Source organism: Anomaloglossus baeobatrachus, chromosome 4 (genome assembly GCF_048569485.1).
Source record: "Anomaloglossus baeobatrachus isolate aAnoBae1 chromosome 4, aAnoBae1.hap1, whole genome shotgun sequence".
In the NCBI taxonomy this organism is placed as follows: Eukaryota; Metazoa; Chordata; class Amphibia; order Anura; family Aromobatidae; genus Anomaloglossus; species Anomaloglossus baeobatrachus.
In genome coordinates this window covers 29,183,726-29,203,045 of record NC_134356.1, presented here as the reverse complement: position 1 = coordinate 29,203,045, position 19,320 = coordinate 29,183,726, and the positions used below count along the sequence as shown (strand labels likewise).

General features: G+C 46.7%; 1 protein-coding gene across 14 annotated transcripts in view; it reads right to left on the bottom strand.

Annotated features, from left to right (window-relative positions):
• BICD1 (BICD cargo adaptor 1) overlaps window positions 1-19,320 on the bottom strand; it is a 203,949-nt gene that overhangs the window by 84,829 nt on the left and 99,800 nt on the right. The window lies entirely within an intron of this gene.

The following is a 19,320-nucleotide window of genomic DNA, read 5'->3' as shown; positions in this document are numbered from 1 at the left end:
GGCAGTGACCGGGACTGTGGCAGCTGGGCCTCAAGGCAGCAATAGACTGAGGCAGACCAGACAGGCAGGTACGGCAAGAATAGGCAAGTACTGGAGATGAACACAGGAATAATAGGACAGGAGCTCAGGACCTGACAACTAGCTAGGTAGCAGACTGGAGACTGACTGACTAGAAGCATTACACAGGCACGCTTAGTGACATCGCTGTGACGCTGAACGGACCGCCCCCTTAGAAAGGAGGCAGTACGCCGGTCACAGCAACGTCGCTATGCAGGTAAGTATGTGTGACAGGGGTGCACGATTTTGTGCACGACGGGCAGCGATATGCCCGTGTTGCACAAACGATGGGGGTGGGTCGCACGCTAGTAATATCGGTACCGATATCGCAGCGTGTAAAGCCCGCTTAAGACCAGTATAAAGGTCTGATAAAGTGTGGAATTAGTCAAGGAGTCATGTAAAGTTTATGACTGGTATGAAGGTCAGATAAAGTCTGAGATTAGTCATGGAGTCAAGAAAGGTCTAGGACTGTCATGAAGGTCTGATAAAGTCTGGGATTAGTGCAGGAGTCATGTAAAGTCTAGGATTGGTATGAAGGTTTAATTAAGTCTGGGATTAGTGTAGGAGTCATGTAAAGTCTAGGACTGGTATGAAGGTTTAATTAAGTCTGGGATTAGTGTAGGAGTCATGTAAAGTCTAGGACTGGTATGAAGGTTTAATAAAGTCTGGGATTAGTGCAGGAGTCATGTAAAGTCTAGGACTGGTATGAAGGTTTAATAAAGTCTGGGATTAGTGCAGGAGTCATGTAAAGTCTAGGACTGGTATGAAGGTTTAATAAAGTCTGGGATTAGTGCAGGAGTCATGTAAAGTCTAGGACTGGTATGAAGGTTTAATAAAGTCTGGGATTAGTGCAGGAGTCATGTAAAGTCTAGGACTGTCATGAAGGTCTGATGAAGTCTGGGATTAGTGTAGGAGTCATGTAAAGTCTAGGACTGGTATGAAGGTTTAATTAAGTCTGGGATTAGTGCAGGAGTCATGTAAAGTCTAGGACTGGTATGAAGGTTTAATAAAGTCTGGGATTAGTGCAGGAGTCATGTAAAGTCTAGGACTGGTATGAAGGTTTAATAAAGTCTGGGATTAGTGCAGGAGTCATGTAAAGTCTAGGACTGGTATGAAGGTTTAATAAAGTCTGGGACTAGTGCAGGGGTCAGTAAAGTCTATGACTAGTATGAGGGTCTGAAAACACTACGACTAGTGTTAAAATCCATTGAAGTTTGGGACTGGTGTGATGGTCGTATAAATTCTTTGACTGGTGCGAGGGTCTTATAAAGTCTAGGACTTCTGTGAGGGTCCAATAAAGTCTAGGACTGGTGTGAGGGTTCGATACAATTTGGAAATAGTGTGAAGGTTTTGTAAAACATGGGGCTGGTGTGAGGGTTTGAGAAAGTCTGGGACTAGTGCACGGGTCATGTAAAATCTAGGAGTGGTATGAAAGTCTGATAAAGTCTGGGAGTAGTTGAGGGGTCATGTAAAGTCTAGGACTGGAATGAGGGTCTGATAAACACTAGGACTGGTGTGAAGGTCCAATGAAGTCTAGGACTAGTGTGAGGGCCTGATAAACACTAGGACTGGTGTGAAGATCCGATGAAGTCTAGGACTAGTGTGAGGGTCTGATAAACACTAGGACTGGTGTGAAGATCCGATGAAGTCTAGGACTAGTGTGAGGGCCTGATAAACACTAGGACTGGTGTGAAGGGCCGATCAGCTCTAGGACTAGTGTGAGGGTCTGATAAACACTAGGACTGGTGTGAAGATCCGATGAAGTCTAGGACTAGTGTGAGGGCCTGATAAACACTTGGACTGTCGTGAAGATCCGATGAAGTCTAGGACTGGAATGAGGGTCTGATAAACACTAGGACTGGTGTGAAGGTCCGATGAAGTCTTGGACTAGTGTGAGGGTCTGATAAATTCTTTGACTGGTGCCGGGTATCTGGTGAAGCTTAAGGTTGAGATGACGTCTGGGACTGGTGTGATGGTCTGGTGAAGTCTGGAACTTGTGAAGCGGTCAAATAAAGTCTAGGACTGTTGTGAGGATCTGATAAAATCTGAGAAAGGTGTGATGATCTGGTGAAGTCTAGGAACTGTGTTAAGGTCTGATAAATTCTCCCTGTGTTTGGGTGGGTTTTCTTCCATGGTTCAAAGACATGCTGATAGAGAGAGAGAGGGAATTTATGGGGAGGGAGAGAGAGAGGGAGAGAAAAAAAAACGGACCCGGATTGTGCGCTCAAACCATGCGGATCCGGGTCCACTCAAGAATAGTTCTGAGATATTGGGTACCGGTGTAGGGGTTTGGTGAAGTTTGGGTCAGGTGTGGGGGTCCTAAAAAAGTCTTGGGCTGGTGAGTGGCTAGATGTATTCAGAGACAATTATTGGAGTCTTGTAAAGTTTGGAGGTTTCAGGGGTGTGGTGTAATCTATGGTGTATGCTATTCTCGATTTTCTACATTGCATACAGGCCAACTTGACATACACAAGGGATTGGGTGAAAGGGTAAAAATTATGCCTAAAACTTCTTAAAACTACGCAACGACGGTTCAACATCTTTATTAAGTTGGGTGACTACTAGAGCATAGATTTAACATTAATCCTATACATTAGGGATATGATACATGATGAAGCCAAGAAGCGCTGCAGCAGCTGGGGGAGATGTAGACCGTTACTGTTATAGAACTCTTATCCCTGCGGTTTTAAGAAACTCCCAGGTTGAACAAACTAACTTTTTTTGCATCCCTAGCGTCACCTCACTTGTCTCTATACTTTGGCTTCCAGAGTTCGGAGAATAATTGGTGTCAGGAGTTCTCATTAATTTGGAAATAAGAAAAAAAAAGAGGATCTGTGTAATTCAGGAGGGAGTCGGTGAATGAGAGTGTAATACCGATTAGTGGTCTAGAGGGGGAGCCACACTCCTGCATCCTTTTCATCTATATCTATGGAATGTTGTAAAGATTCCAAATTCTGGAAACTTTCATCCATTGTCCTTGGAATTCAGATTAGAGGTATAACATCTTTGTCTCTAATGTCCGGGAGATTCCGAGCCCGGCGCCTCTTCCCACATATTCCTAATCTCGTCCTGTTTATTTGGATGGTTCCTCTATTTTCGGTTGCCCTTATAACGGACAGCATACATATCACACTAAGGGTAAAGGTTGTGGGGTGACTAGAACAGTTATATCCATTGTTCTCATTGTACATTATCTTAAATCCCCTCACACCCCCTAGAATTCGGGAGGGGCTTTTATTTTTTTTACCTAGGGACACCGGAGATCTCGCTCCAGCCCTGTCTCTTATATGATCCATAGTACATCCCATGCTATATTCTTTTAGAACTGATCCCATAGAGACGAGAATAGCAACAAATTCCCGATACCTAATTGTACAAGCCAGAAAATTCATCATTTTGTCCTAATTCTGCCATTGCCTGTGTACAATTATTTTCCCAAGGAAACAATAGCCGTGTGCACAGCTCCACAACCTCTACGTCTGAGATGTAAGAGCTTTTTATGTGAGTCATAGCCTATTTGCAAGAAACCCCCTTTCAGATACTCTTGAATATAATGGTGGAGAGGAGAGCCGTGTGCTCCCTGCTCCACTATACACATGTGCTGTCTGAGGCCCAGCACAGGAGGTGAGTCCACATCACAACATCGCACCTGCTGTTCAAATCAGGCTGTACGATCTACAGTATGTGTTGCGGTCGGTGGCCAGACCGCTGAAGGGGGCTGCTCAGATCTGGGTTCGTTACTGCGGCTTGAGTGGTAGCTGGACCCGGGGTCGTGCGGCTGTCCGTTCTCACAACCGTAGAATGGGTGTATTTACAGGGGAAGAGTTGGTCAGTGACGCCACCCGTGGGTTGCGGTGAGGGTTGGTAGCACCGCCGCTGCCTGGATATGGGGCACCCGGGGTTGATGGAGCGGGGCAGCAAGGTGGAATCCCCTCAACGGGTAGGGGAGGTGTAGTCCTGGGGCCCAGAGGATGGTGCGGGATTGCAGGGATCAGTCTTTAGAAATGGACCAGATGGTACCGGTGTACTCACTGTGGTAATAAATCACACAAAATCCATGTGGTAAACCAAGTCCGAATGCCGTGAGCCTCTGGAGGGGTGTGCTGGTCCCGCACACGGGCTGACAGGGCAGGGGCCCTTCCTCCTGCACTTGTAGTTTCTTGTGTGTTGACTTAACCCGCATAAAACGGGAGAAATCTGCTCCCTGTATTTTGTGTACCGTGGGAGCCGTTGCCCACAAAATCTGACCCTTGGGATCTCTGTGGGTTCTGGAGGACACCCTATCTCCCGCGTTCGGCTTCCGTTTTGCTCTCTGGGCTACTCGTGGGACAAGATCTGGAACCTTGTCCCCTGCTGGCTAATCGGTAAGGCGCTTGCAGCGGTCCTTGCCCTGGCTTCCAGGTACCCCGACTGTGCACGGCCTCCGGACCGGATTCCCGCTGTCGGCACTGGCGGCGAGGTACAACCCTGCCCCGGTCTACTTTAGGTCTCCCGCGACCGGATCTCCGTTGCCTGTGGCCCTGCTCTGCCGTATGCCACCTAGTCAGCTCAGGTAGTCCCGTAGTCCAGGGGCTTCAACCCCCGACCACCACTTCACACTCCTTTCAACTCCACTGCCTAGACTTCACTCACGTGTTCCCTCCCCTGACACCTCAGGACCCCTAGGTGGGTGTTCCCGTCCGCCTGGTCCCGTCCACTGGTGTGTCCCTATTGTCTTGGGGGGCTGACTAGGCTTTTGTGGCTGGTGTTACCTATGTGTGGGGTGTTGGTGGAATCCCAAGGAGAAGGTGCTTCCTGCACCCAGGAGGGGGTACAGTCATCTGTGACTACCTGGTTTTGCCAGGGCGTCACATATGTGCAAAATATCTCCTAAATCAGGCAAGTGGCTTTAGGATGCAGATACACTTGAATATAATGGTGGAGAGGAGAGCCGTCTGCTCCCTGCTCCACCATACACCTGTAATGTCTGAGGCCCAGCATAGGACGTGAGATAACGTCACAACATCGCGCCTCCTGTTCCCGGCCGCATACTGTACCTAGCAGACAACTTCTCGGCTCTTTGTTGAGCGAGGCTAGGTGAGTGGGATGTAGGTGCACCATACTGGGACACTGTGGGGCATCATATTATATGCGGGACACATGTGTGGGCATCAGTGTCAGGGGACACAGTGGAGACATCACATTGTGTGTAAGCGTTGTGTGGGCATCAATGTTGGGGGGCACATTTTGAACATCATACTGTGTAGTAGCCATCTTTTTGGGAGCAAAGGGCATGATGAGGGCATCTTACAGTTTTGTAGAAGCACCATACTGTGTTATTAGCACTGTGTGATCATCATACTATGTGGGAAATGCATTTTAGGGTATCATAATGTGTGGTGGATCCACTCTTGGGGCTGTTTGTGGGGGGCATTATAACATTTGGGAGGGGAACTGGGTACATTATTGTGTGGAGGGCATCATACTGTGCGTGGGCAAAAAAGAGACTTATTTTTCATTGTTTTTTCTATAGCGGCAAATACATATGCCTGTAAAAAAACAATATTATTGGGAAACTTATATAAAATCCTCTCAATGACATTAGTGCAGACTGTGATCAGTTAGTGTTTCCGCTCACTGCCATCAGTGCACAATGTGATCACTGTTACTGTTTCTTCTCACTACCATCAGTGCAGACTGTGATCACTATTAGTGTTCTCTCTCACTGACATCAGTGCAGACTGTGATCACTGTTAGTGTTTCCTCTCACTGACATCAGTGCAGACTGTGATCACTGTTGGCGTTCTCTCTCACTGACATCAGTGCAGACTGTGATCATTGTTAGTGTTCTCTCTCACTGACATCAGTGCAGACTGTGATCACTGTTAGTGTTTCCTCTCACTGACTTCAGTGCATACTGTGATTACTGTTAGTGTTTCCTCTCACTGACATCAGTGCAGACTGTGATCACTGTTAGTGTTTCCTCTCACTGACATCAGTGCAGACTGTGATCACTATTAGTGTTCTCTCTCACTGACATCAGCGCAGACTGTGATCACTGTTAGCGTTCTCTCTCACTGACATTAGTGCAGACTGTGATCATTGTTAGTGTTTCCTCTCACTGACATCAGTGCAGACTGTGATCACTGTTAGTGTTTCCTCTCACTGACATCAGTGCAGACTGTGATCACTATTAGTGTTCTCTCTAACTGACATCAGTGCAGACTATGATCACTGTTAGCGTTCTCTCTCACTGACATCAGTGCAGACTGTGATCATTGTTAGTGTTTCCTCTCACTGACATCAGTGCACACTGTGATCACTGTTAGTGTTTCCTCTCACTGACATCAGTGCAGACTGTGATCACTGTTAGTATTTCCTCTCACTGACATCAGTGCACACTGTGATCACTGTTAGTGTTTCCTCTCACTGAGATCACTGCAGACTGTGATTACTGTTAGTGTTTCCTCTCACTGACATCAGTGCAGACTGTGATCACTGTTAGTGTTTCCTCTCACTGAAATCAGTGCAGACTGTGATCACTATTAGTGTTCTCTCTCACTGACATCAGTTCAGACTGTGATCACTGTTAGCGTTCTCTCTCACTGACATCAGTGCAGACTGTAATCATTGTTAGTGTTTCCTCTCACTGACATCAGTGCACACTGTGATCACTGTTAGTGTTTCCTCTCACTGACATCAGTGCAGACTGTGATCACTGTTAGGCTATGTGTCCACGAGAGAATGTTGCTGCGGATTTTTCTGCCTCAAAATCCGCAGCTTTCCCCCAGAATCCGCACCTTAGCATAGCTGCGGATTTGACGCGGATTTGACGCGGATTTGATGCGGATTTCGTTGCGGATTTTGATGCGGATTTTGTCCAATGTGTTTCTGAATAAAGCTTTGACTGTTTTGAAGGCAAAAAAAGTCTCTTTATGTCATTTCCTGTCCCAACCCTCCTTTCTTCTCCATTATCCATTTTGTTAGCAGTCTCACAGTGTGCTTATACAGAAAAGCTGCGGCCAACACCACTGGGCTCTTACATTCTAACAGGCTGTATATAATAACCCAGTGGTGGTGGCCGCAGCTTATAGCCAAAAAATGTGGTCCCATGTTCCCTTTCACTGTTATTTAAAAAAAAAAAAAAAATGTGCTCCGCTGTATTTTCACTGTCCAGCCCGATGCAAGCAAGCAACTGGGGGCTGTGCTTCTCAGCGGGATAAGGCTGAAGCATTCTCTGCCCCTCCCGCTGAGAAAAACAGTCCTCAGCTGCCCCTGAAAATGGCGGCTCCGTTGTGAAGCGCCATTCTCAGGTGCTGTACCGAGGCTCATCCAGCTGCCCTGATGCATTTGGCTGGCTGGGTAATACGGGGTTAATGCCAGTTTTCTGCAAACTGGCACTAAGCCCGAGGTTCATAATGTCATGCCTGTGTAGACACGGCCATTATGAACCTCCATTTGGTAATAAAGAAAACACAACACCTTTATTAAAAATTTTAATTGAAAGAAAAACACACACACACATCCCTGATTCCCATCTTTATTACTCCCAAGCCTCAGAGGTTAATCCAGGACAATATCACAGGAAAGCTCTCTGCCGGCTGCTGGGAACGGCAGAACTCACTGGCCGGGTCAGCTCAGTTCATAGCTGAGCTCGGGTCAGCTGACTTCACAGCATCAGCTGACCCGGGCACAGAAGTCAGCCGGTCAGCTGACTTAATTCGCGAGCGCAGGCGGGTCAGCTGACTGCACACCGACGAGCTGATGTGCCGGGCTCCGATGTGCACTCATCTGACCCGGGCACGGACGTCAGCCGGTCCCAGCAGACGGAAGAGAGCTTTGCAGCATCTCGTACACTGACGGCTGCTGTCACTGGCTGACGTCAGTGCCCGGGTCAGCCGGGTGCACATCGGAGCCCGGCTCGGAGCTGTCATGGATTATCGTCGGGGGATTCAGGTAGTAATAAAGATGGCAATCAGGGATGTGTGTGTGTGTTTTTCTTTCAAATAAAATTTTTAAAAAAGTGTTTTCTTTTCTTTATTACCAAACGGAGGTTCATAATGGCCGTGTCTACACAGGCATGACATTATGAACCTCGGGCTTAGTGCCAGTTTGCAGAAAACTGGCATTAACCCCGTTATATTACCCAGCCAGCCAATGCATCAGGGCAGCTGGATGAGCCTCGGTACAGCACCTGTGAATGGCGCTTCACAACGGAGCCGCCATTTTCAGGGGCAGCTGAGGACTGTTTTTCTCAGCGGGAGGGGCAGAGAATGCTTCAGCCTTATCCCGCTGAGAAGCACAGCCCTCAGTTGCTTGCTTGCATCGGGCTGGACAGTGAAAATACAGCGGAGCACATTTTTTTTTTTTTTTAAAAAAGAATTGTGAAAAAAGACCTGGGATCCTGTTTTGCCAGCTAAAAGCAAGCAGCCTGTAACTAGCTGCTTTTAGCTGGCAATCCAGAGTCCGGACACAACACGACTACACTGCCACTACTCTACACTACAAAATGGTGAAACTTCCTCTTCCTGAACTATCCTACATCACTTCCTGCGGATTTGTTTTCGAAATCCGCACCAAATCTGCAGGAAAAAGAGCCTGTGGGAACAGACCTGCGGATTTCTTGCGGATTTTACACCTTGCATTGACTTGCATGGGAAAAATCCGCAACAAAATCCGCAACAATAATTGACATGCTGCAGATTTTTCCGGATCAAAATCCGCGGCAAATACGCCGCGGAAAAATCCGCAGCATGGGCACAGCATTTCCAAAATGCCATTGAAATGGCTTGGAAGTGCCGCTGCTGCAGATTTTCGGCAAATCCGCGGTAAATCCGCGGCAAATCCGCGGCAAAATCCACGGTAAATCCGCAGCGTGGGCACATAGCCTTAGTGTTTCCTCTCACTGACATCAGTGCACACTGTGATCACTGTTAAGGCCACTTTACACACAGAGATAAATCTTTGGCAGATCTGTGGTTGCAGTGAAATCATGGACATATTGTTCCATTTGTACACAGCCACAAACCTGGCACTGATTGTCCACAATTTCACTGGAGCCACAGATCTGCCACAGATTTATCTCTGTGTGTGACAGGGCCTTTAGTGTTTCCTCTCACTGAGATCACTGCAGACTGTGATTACTGTTAGTGTTTCCTCTCACTAACATCAGTGCAGACTGTGATCACTGTTAGTGTTTCCTCTCACTGACATCAGTGCAGACTGTGAGTACTGTTAGTGTTTCCTCTCACTGACATCAGTGCAGACTGTGAGTACTGTTAAGGCCCTGTCACACACAGAGATAAATCTGCGGCAGATCTGTGGTTGCAGTGAAATTGTGGACAATCAGTGCCAGGTTTGTGGCTGTGTACAACTGGAACAATATGTCCATGATTTCCCTGCAACCACAGATCTGCCAAAGATTTATCTCTGTGTGTGACAGGGCCTTTAGTGTTTCTTCCTCCTATACAGGAGGTTCTGAGCTTGAATCTGGCATTCGCTCGACCTAGAAGGGCATTGACACTTGCCTAACTGCAGGATCAGGCTACGCAAGACTTTTTTTATAATCTGTAACCATGGAAACACATAGATCTACCTAGGACCTGCATACTCAAAACGGAAGATTTTTAATGGAATGGAAAAAAAAATCAATATCCCTCTTTTCTTCCCAGAAATGAACACATTGATAGCAATGAGCTGGCCCCCGTATACGTTTCCTATGGTCCGGAGGCAGCGACCATTGAATTATGTCATTCTTTTATCTCGTTAAGAAAAAAAAGGTCTCGTTAAAATTCGCGGCATGCAGGAATACATCACTTTTTTGTTAATTAGTGCAACTAATGCCTTACACTTGGCTTCATTTATACCCGAAGGAATGTGTGAAACTCCAAGCAGGGAAATATATCAATAGGTGCAGAGATTACAGGCGATAATGAACACTCCTACACGAGGAGCAGAGCTGAGGTTGTTATATGGTACAATGGGAGCCTGAAAGGCAGCAAAATAGGAGACAGTCCCAGGGTAACCATCGCTGAGAGATAGAGTTGGTATATTATAAGCATATTAGACGCTTATCTTTGCCTTATATCATTTCTTGGTCATCTTACTTTAGATCAGTACCTTGCGCCAAAATTTTGACAGATGTCATGAATGAATTTTGCTCATATTAGGATATCATGTAGCATAGTACATCAGCCCCGATGTGTCGTCTGAGCCACATGTGTCGTCTGGACCCAATGTGTTGTCTGAGCCCAATGTGTCGCCTGAGCATGATATGTCGTCTGAACCCGATGTGTAGTCTGAGCCTGATGTGTCATCTGAGCCCGATGTGTCGTCTAAGCCTGATGTGCCGTCAGAGCCCCATGGGTCGTTTGAGCCCCATGTGTCATCTGAGCCCCATCTGTCGTCTGAGCACGAGGTGTTGTCTGAGTACAAGGTGTCATTTGAGCACAAGGTGTCAGAGCCCCATGTGTCGTCTGGACAAAATGTGTCATCTGAGCCCAATGTGTTGCCTGAGCATGATATGTCGTCTGAACCCAATGTGTAGTCTGAGCCCGATATGTCATCTGGGCCCGATGTGTCGTCTGGGCCTGATGAGTCTTCTGGACGTGATGTGTCATGAAAGCCCAAAGTGCCATCAGAGCCCCATGTGTCGTTTGAGCTCCATGTGTCATCTAAGCCCGATGTGTTGTCTGAGCCCCAAGTGTCGTCTGAGCCCGATGTGCCATCAGAGCCCCATGTGTCATTTGAGCCCTATAGCCCCATGTGTCGTCTGAGCCCCATGTGTCATCTGAGCCTCATGTTTCGTCTGAGCACGAGATGTCGTCTGAGAACGAGGTGTCGTCAGAGCACGAGGTGTCGTCAGACCATGAGGTGTCGTCTGAGCCCCAATGTGTCGTCTGAGCACGAGGTGTTATTGTAAGATGGTGGTCAAGTTCCTACCCCTGAAGACACCAAATGTGTTCTTAAATATATACATGTGATGAGATACAAAGTGTATAGTGTAAGGTATTGTAATGTATAAGATGTAGCAGAGTAGAGAATGTTACTATGTAGAGGTGTAGCAGTATTGAAGATGTAATGTACAGTGTGTGTATAGGTATAAGGTGTAATGTTACAGTATGTAGTATATAATATGGATGTATACTATAATATATATACTATATATATATATATAATATAATATGTATACAGTATGTAGTATATAATGCTTAATAAGGTATTATTAGTGTTATAGGAGCAGGTGAAAAGTTAAATCTGCCCGGTGACAGACAGGTGACAGTTGGGATTCTAGGATTAGCCAATAGGGAAAGAGCTACTGCTGAGGGAGAGAAACGGTTGCTGTGGAAACGTCAGTTAGGGCCCAGCCTGTGACAGGAACAGACGTCAGGTCTGAGGAGCAGCAGAGCCACATGATGTGGGTGTCATGAAGAGAGTGAGACCGTTACATAGAATAGTGTGACAAAGGAAAAGGGGGAACAACTGAGAAAGAGAAGGTTACTGTGACACACCTGGAACCAAGGACTCATCACACCGATCCACAAGAGTGGGGACAGGTATGACCCTGCCAACTACAGAGGCCTATGTGTCAGCAGTAACTTGGGAAAACTGGTCAACAGCATCCTAAACAAAAGGATCCTCAGTTTCCCTACCGAGCACAATGTCCTGAGCAAAAGCCAAGCAGGGTTCATGCCAAACCACCGCACCACGGACCACATCTACACCCTGCACAGTCTCATTCAGAGCCACGTCCACAATACAAAGCATGGGAAGATATACGCCTGCTTTGTAGACTTTAAAAAGGCCTTTTACTCAGTGTGGCACTCGGGCTTGTTCTTGAAATTGCTGGAGAGCGGAATAGGAGGAAAGACCTACGATGTCATCAAAAGCTCCTACACCGAGAACCTCTGCAGTGTGAGTGTGAACGGTAGAAGAATGGCCTATTTCCAGCAGAGCCGAGGAGTCAGACAGGGCTGCAGCCTAAAGGGGGCTTTACACGCTACGACATCGCTAATGCGAACTCGTTGGGGTCACGGAATTGGTGACGCACATCCGGCCGCATTAGCGATGCCGTTGCGTGTGACACCGATGAGCAATTTTGCATCGTTGCAAAAACGCGCAAAATCGCTCATCGGTGACATGGGGGTCCATTCTCAAATATCGTTACTGCAGCAGTAACGAGGTTGTTCCTCGTTCCTGCGGCAGCACACATCGCTCCGTGTGACACCGCAGGAACGAGGAAGCTCTCCTTACCTGCCTCCCGGCCACAATGCGGAAGGAAGGAGGTGGGCGGGATGTTACGTCCCGCTCATCTCCGCCCCTCCGCTTCTATTGGGCGGCCGCTCAGTGACGTCGCTGTGACGCCGCACGGACCGCCCCCTTAGAAAGGAGGCGATTCGCCGGTCACAGCGACGTCGCCGGGCAGGTAAGTATGTGTGACGGGTCTGGGCGATGTTGTGCGGCACGGGCAGCGATTTGCCCGTGTCGCGCAACAGATGGGGGCGGGTACCCACACTAGCGATATTGGGACAGATATCGCAGTGTGTAAAGCCCGCTTAAGTCCAACGTTCTTCAATATCTACATCAATGAGCTGGCTACTGCTCTGGAATCTTCACCTGCTCCAGGTCTCACACTCCATGACGCCCAGCTGAAATTCTTGCTCTATCCAGATGACCTACTGCTGCTGTCACCAACCGAGAGAGGCCTCCAAGACAACCTACAAATCTTGGAGAAATTCAGCTCCACATGGGCACTACCGATCAATCTAAAGAAAACCAACATCATGGTGTTCCAGAAGAGAAAAAGGAGATTTGACCAGCATCCTCCATTTGTCCTAAACAACTGCACTCTTACAGGAACAATCAAATACACCTACTTGGGCCTGGAAATTCATCAGTCAGGGAGCTTCAAACAAGCCATAGAGACCCTGAAAAACAAGGCCTCCAAGACCTTCTATGCCATCCAAAGGAAACTCTATCATCTGAAGCCTCCAGTGAGGGTCTGGCTAAAAATCTTCGATTCCATCATCGCCCCAATCCTCCTGTACGGCAGTGAAGTCTGAGGCCCTCACACTTACCCAAATTGGTCAAGGTGGGATTCCAGCCCAACAGAAATATTCCACCTGGAATTTTGTAAGCACCTTCTCCAGGTCCATCGAAGCACTTCCAACAGCGCCTGTGGAGCCGAGCTGGGCAGATTCCCTCTACACCTAGCGGTTCTGAAGAGGACACTATCATTTCGGGATCACCTACAGAGTAGCAATCCAAGCTCCCATCACCACAAAGCTCTGATATATATATACGTGGTCCAGATGAACCAGGACCCCTGGCACAGCTCTCCCAAACCCAACTGGACAAAATAACCAATCACAGCAGCCTGACAAGAACCAGAATGAGGAAGATGGTAGACGAGGGCCAGGAGAGGTATGTCAATGACTGGAGGACCGACATCAACACCTCACAGAAACTGACCATATACGAGAGACTACAGAGAGACTACAGACTGGCCCCATATCTGGAAAAACTCCCAGACCCCAGAGACCGCAGGAACCTGAGCCGATATAGACTCAGTGCCCACAGTCTAGCCATCGAATCCGGCCGACACAAGCAGAGCTACAAGCCCAGGGAGGACAGACTGTGCCAACACTGTGACCTGGAGGCCCTGGAGGATGAAACCCACTTCCTGCTACACTGCACCAAGTACTCAGCAGTGAGGGACACTCACTTCAGGAGACTCTCCCATCTCTTCCCGGATTTCAGCTCCATGAAGGAGGAAGAGAAAACACATATCCTGCTGGGGGAAGAAGAGAGCGCAGTGGAGATAGCAGCGCGGTATGTGAGCGAATGTCATAGACTTCGAGAAAGAGAACTATGATAAGCCATGGACTTCCATAGCCCCCCATCCCAGATGTGGCCCCCCAGACCCCACCCTGGATGTGCCCCATCCATCCTTCCTACAGTCCCCACCCTGGATATGCCCCATCATAAGCCATGGACTTCCATAGCCCCCAACGTCCCCACCCTAGATGTGCCCAATCATTCTTCCTATGGTCCCCACCCTGGACGTGCCCCATCCATCCTACCTACAGTCCCCACCCTGGATGTGCCCCATCCATCCTTACTATGGTCCCTACCCACCATCCCCACAGTCCCAGTCCCTATTGTACATTTGCTTTGGCAAAACTCATTTGTATTTGGTCCTGCCAATAAAGCTTATTTGATTTGATTTGAGTGATCTAGTGGAGCCGGGTCAGCGCACTGACCGAAGGAACACGTGACAGAGAGAGACGAGTCCTGGTGCAAGACAGAGCAGGAAAGGGAACAAAGTGAGTGTCTTAAGCGAGTGTCCCTGAGGTATCTCTAACAATTTCCGGGTATTAAGGAATTGCCTCATGCACAGTCAGTTTTGATAAACGGTTGAATTTTTCTATTTCTTTGAGAGCAAGTGAAAAATGTTGCTGAAATCTGGTCAATCTGCTGCTATAGGAGACGGTGTGAAATCTTTTTCCTTGCGGCAACGCTTTGCCTGCTCCATGTCATCCAAATACTTGTCAAAGTTAAACTCCTCATCTGATGAGGATGAAGATATGGCAGCAGTAGCACTGTCAGGACCCAAGTCCTCTTGCGCCTGGCAGTCCTGTAGGCCACTTATCTTAACTGCTACCTCAGTCAGAGATTCTTTTCTTTTAGTAAGCTGTTGATCATCAAGCAGTATATGATGACTTGGGTCCACATAAACAGCTGCTAGAAGAATTTTATTTTCCAATAGCTGTGTCTCTCTCCGTTTCATTGAAGCAGAAATTTCATCTGCGATTAAACCTCCTCTTTGGGACAGGCAAAATAGCAAGTTCTTCCACTCCCTTATGAAAATGCCAGGAGTTAAATCCTCAGCTTGTAATTTTTTAGTCACAGTAAATGGGTGATTAAGCAATTCCTTCAATTCAGCCACCTGTGTCCATTGACCTTCATTTAGGGTTACCTCAGGGTTCACCATATCTATAAGAAACTATTTTAGTTCAAGCAATCGCTCAATCATTAAAGAAGTGCTGCCTCACCGAGTGGCTTGATCAACAATTGCCCCTTTCCCTGCACGCCTCTTCAAGATGGAATCAATTTTAAGGGTTCTGGCGGCAATAACCAATTTCCTCACTTTTCCAAACAGATTTCCAGCATGTTCCTCTTGCAGACTATCTCTTATTGCCAGCTGCAGCGTGTGCACAACACAGCGCATGTGATGAATATGAAAGAACCTGTTCTTTTTTGAGTTCCTAATCTTGCAGAACTTTTTCCACTAAGGCCTGGAGAAACTGGCCGGTGTGATGAGCTTTACTATCTTTTACTGCCAGTGTCTTGCTAACAATTTCTTGTCACAAACATATTGAACATTGATGGCAAAATAATTCAGTGAAATGCAGTGACTCTGGGCATCCAGCAAAGGCAAAGGGTTTCAAGATAGGACATTCAGACACATCGTTTCGTGAGGATCCATTTTTGGGCTCAAAAGTAGATCCTCACAAACAATGAGCAGTCAGTTTGTGGCGTTATTCTAATCTGTGTTTGCTATTGAAAACATTATCTATGAGCTCAAAAACCTTTCAGGTGATGCGGTTTTAAAAAGCTGATCTGCTTTTGCAGCTGACAAACATATCCTCAAAATACGCAGCAAAAATGCTGTGTGTGAATGCAGCCTTAGATCAGGAATAGAACAGCCATTTATAGGACATTTCATAACTTTCCCAAAATCCTATGAAAAAATATTCAGCACATTCTGCATTGAACTACTGTCCCCAATTTATTACGGTATATATTTTAGGAGTCGGAGTCGGTGCATTTTATACCGACTCCGACTAACCCTAACCCCAAAAAGAGCTCCGACTCCACGACTCCGACTCCACAGCCCTGTATCATAGTCTCCTTTCTCCAGCCTATTAGAAAAATTAAAAGTTATTGCAACGTGTATTTCTGGGAGATGTTCTCATGGCAGGGACAAAATAATGTTTATAGATTCGTACTTATCACACACCTGGCTCTAGTATAGAGATGGAATATGCAGTGATCCTGGATTTTTACAGGACTTGTGTTATCAACACCCATTGATTAGATGAGCAGGGGGACTCGGGGGAGATAGTTCAAAACAACGTTGCCGCTTCAAGTATCTTTTGAATGATAACTAACATTCTGAGAAGTTACTTACACAAATAGACTTTAACCAATAAGAAATAGACAAGGATAAGTGAGTGTAAAAAGAAGTGATTAGACAACAGCTTTGATCTTTTGTCTCCTTGTGGGCAAGAATAGACTGCTATCTATATATCTTATATCTATTATCTGCCTATCCATCCATCTATCTATTAACTATCTAGCTGTCTCTCCATCTATCTCTCCATCTATCTATCTATCTATCCCTCTATCTATCTATCTATCTATCTATCTATCTATCCCTCTAGCTATCTATCTATCCCTCTATCTATCTATCTATCTATCTATCTCTCCATCTGTCTATCCATCTATCTATTCATCTATCTATCTACCTATCTATCTATCTATCTATCCATCTATCTATCTATCCCTCTATCTATCCCTCTATCTATGTATCTATCTATCTATCCATCTATCCCTCTATCTATCCCTCTATCTATCTATCCCTCTATCTATCCCTCTATCTATCTATCCCTCTATCTATCTATCCCTCTATCTATCTATCTATCTATCTATCTATCTATCTATCCCTCTATCTATCTATCTATCTATCTATCTATCTATCCCTCTATCTATCTATCCCTCTATCTATCCCTCTATCTATCTATCCCTCTATCTATCTATCCCTCTATCTATCTATCTATCTATCTATCTATCTATCTATCTATCTATCTATCCCTCTATCTATCTATCCCTCTATCTATCCCTCTATCTATCTATCTATCTATCTATCCCTCTATCTATCTATCTATCTATCTATCTATCTATCTATCTCTCTATCTATCTATCTCTCCATACATCCATCTTCCATCCATCTATTTCTCCATTCATCTATATGTATCTCTCCATCCATCTATTGGCTCCATATTCTTCACAGTGGCACAAGCTATGTGATAATTCTGGGCATCTTTCTACACTCTCCTCCCTTCCTTACTCCACTTCTTCACTCTCTTACTTTAGTCCAATATTTTGCTCCAAATATATAATTGTTTCATAAATCTGGTGCATTTTTTGCCTTTTTTTTGGCAGCATCACTTTTTCTGGACACTTTACGAAAAGTATTGAGCAAAAATCATCTAATAAAAATGTGGGCATCATGTGTCCATCATTACAGTGTGAGGAATATGTGAGGGGCCGGGGGCCGGGGCTCGGCCTCTGTGGACGCACGTACACATCCATACAACTGCCAACACCAGTGCATTTCTGTCAATCTGAAGCTTAACTCTGGATTTGACGGTCACAAAGAGCGGGTTATGTGCTGTCTGACCTGCGGGTGACTCTCTGCCCTCAGTCTGCCCGCACTGCCCGGCCCTCAACCCATGTAGGATCAGTCACTGGTATCAAAAGCATCATCCTTCGAGGACCGAGAAGATCTGCAACATCCTAATCTACTTTGTAAGGAACTTCCAAGATAAGAAAGAAGATTTTAAAGGGGTTCTCCAAGACTTTGATACTGATGGAAGGCTAGGCCCTCAATATCAGATCGGTGAACGTCCAACACTGGGCACAGCCACTCTCAAACGTTTGGCGCTGCAACTGATGAAAAGTATAATGGACATGGAGCTAAGTAGTATGATCATCCCCTTCAATCAGGTGATTTGTAGGAATGGCGAGAGTGTGACCACCTAAAAATCTATCATTGATGGTCCATCCGAAGGATATACCAAATATGTTGTAATTCTGGAAAATCCCTTTAAGCATTAACCCTTTCCTGACATTCAGCCATGCACGTACGGTCAATAAACCTCTAAATAAATACTTCGGTCACCCTGGGAGGCAATAGTGACTGGCACCCTGGGGAGTGATTGGTGGTTGGTGCTATGGGGAACACTTATGGTAGCCACATTGGACCTGAGGACATCTGTGTAATGTTCTCTGTGGAACATCTGTAGATGGCATTCTGTGGAGTATTGGTGACTGACACCATCGGGATAAGTGTTCTTTTGGCACTGTGGGAAGCCTTAATAATAGGCACTCTAGGGTGTTCAATGTCTGACATTCTGTGGGGCAGTTTGGGAAGCTGGAACTCTAGGATGGAGCTTTGACTGGCATTCTGTGGGGTATTAGTGACTGGCACTTGGTGGAGGAACTTCTAGTAAGCATTCATGGATGGTAAACAAGGAGGCAGCTGGCCCTATGGGATGGAGCTCTGGCTGGCATTCTGTAGGACCTTAGTGATAGGCACTTGGTGGAGGAATGTCTAGTAAGTATTTGTGTATGGTAAACAAGGAGGCAGCTGGTGCTCTGTGATGGAGCTTTGACTGGCATTCTGTGGGGGCATGAGTGACTGGCACTTGGTGGAGGAACCTCTAGTAAGCATTCATGGATGGTGAACAAGGAGGTAGCTGGCCCTCTGGGATGGAGCTCAGGCTGGCATTCTGTGGGACATTAGTGATGGGCACTTGGTTGAGGAACGTTTAGTAAGTATTCATGTATGGTGAACAAGGAGGCAGCTAGCCCTCTGGGATGGAGCTCTGTCTGGCATTCTGTGGGGCATTAGTGACTGGCAATTGGTGGAGGAACCTCTAGTTAGCATTCATGGATGGTGAACAAGGGGGCAGCTGGCTCTCTGGGATGAAACTCTGGCTTGCATTCTGTGGGGCATTAGTGACAGCCATTTGATGGAGGAACCTCTAGTTAGCATTCATGGATGGTGAACAAGGGGGCAGCTGGCTCTCTGGGATGAAGCTCTGGCTGGCATTCTGTGGGGCATCTGTTGCTGACACCCTGGCATTTCACGTGTGCTCTGTGGCTGTGCAAAAGTCATGCTCAGACTAGGGAATGTCCGATCACATGGCATGACTGATGCACATGAAACAACGAACGTTCGGCGCTCAACAAAATACACAGGGAACACCGGGGACACAATGACAACGGTGGGCCCTGACGCTAGGGAGAGGGAAGGGGGACAACTCCTGCACTCATCTGAGGTTAATCTACCTAACACCCCTATATGGGTACTTTCACCCTGTCGCCGATCACATGCCTAGGCCTTCACTTGTCCTAAACTCAACCTGACTAGTGATATGGCTCGCAAGAGTGTTAGTCCGTCCACTGCACTAATAATACACGAGGAAAGGTAGACAG